The sequence below is a fragment of the Rhipicephalus microplus genome, unplaced genomic scaffold, assembly GCF_043290135.1.
Source record: "Rhipicephalus microplus isolate Deutch F79 unplaced genomic scaffold, USDA_Rmic scaffold_40, whole genome shotgun sequence".
In the NCBI taxonomy this organism is placed as follows: Eukaryota; Metazoa; Arthropoda; class Arachnida; order Ixodida; family Ixodidae; genus Rhipicephalus; species Rhipicephalus microplus.
In genome coordinates, this window is record NW_027464613.1 from 3517930 (window position 1) to 3519276 (window position 1347).

The following is a 1347-nucleotide window of genomic DNA, read 5'->3' on the forward strand; positions in this document are numbered from 1 at the left end:
GGAGACAGTCGTGCTCCACTCTCACCACCATGAGAACTTATCTTCAAAGCTATCAGCGCAAAGAAAATGAAGCGCCGCACCACCACCGGGTGGGCTCGAACCTCCAACCTTTCGGTTAACAGCCGATCGCGCTAGCCAATTGCGCCCCGGAGACAGTCCTGCTCCACTCTCACCACCATCACAACATATCTTCCGAGCTATGAGCCCAAAGAAAAAAAAGCGCCGAACCACCACCGGGTGGGCTCGAACCTCCAACCTTTTGGTTAACAGCTGATCGCGCTAGCCGATTGCGCCACGGAGACAGTCCTGCTCCACTCTCACCACCATGAGAACATATCTTCAAAGCTTTCAGCCCAAAGAAAAAAAAGCAACAAACCACTCCCGGGAGGGCTCGAACCTCCAACCTTTCAGTTAACTGCCGATAGCGCTAGCCAATTGCACCACGGAGATAGTCGTGCTCCACTCTCACCACCGTCATAAAATTTCTTCAGAGCTATCAGCCCAAAGGAAAAAAAGCGCCGCTCCACCACCAGGTGGGCTCGAACCTCCAACCTTTCGGTTAACAGCCCATCGCGCTATCCAATTGCGCCACGAAGACAGTCGTGCGCCACTCTCACCACCATCAGAACATATCTTCAAAGCTATCAGCGCAAAGAAAAAAGCAACACACCACCACCGGGTGGGCTCGAAACTCCAGCCTTTCGGTTAACGGCCGAACGCGCTAGCCAATTGCGCCACGGAGACAGTCGGCTTCACTCTCACCACCATCAGAACATATCTTCAAAGCTATCAGCGCAAAGAAAAAAGCAACACACCACTCCCGGGAGGGCTCGAAATTCCAACCTTCCGGTTAACAGCCGATCGCGCTTGGCGATTAGGCCACGGAGATAATATAGTGCAGCACTCCTACCTCCGTCAGAACATTTCTTCAGAGCTATCAGCCCAAAGAAAAAAAAAGCGCCGCACCTCCTCCGGGTGGGCTCGAACCTCCAGCCTTTCGGTTAACAGCCGATCGCGCTAGCCAATTGCGCCACGGAGACAGTCGTGCTCCTCTCTTACCACCATCAGAACATATCTCCAAAGCTATCAGCGCAAAGAAAAGAGCAACACACCACTCCCGGGAAGGCCCGAAACTACAACCTTTCGGTTAACAGCCGATCGCACTAGCCAATTGTGCCACAGAGACAGTAGTGCAGCACTCCCACCTCCGTCGGGATATTTCTTCAGAGCTATCAGCCCAAAGAAAAAAAAGCGCCGCACCACCACCGGGTGGGCTCGAACCTCCAAACTTTCGGTTAACAGCCGGATGCGCTAGGCCATTGCGCCACGGAGACAGTCGTGCTCCAC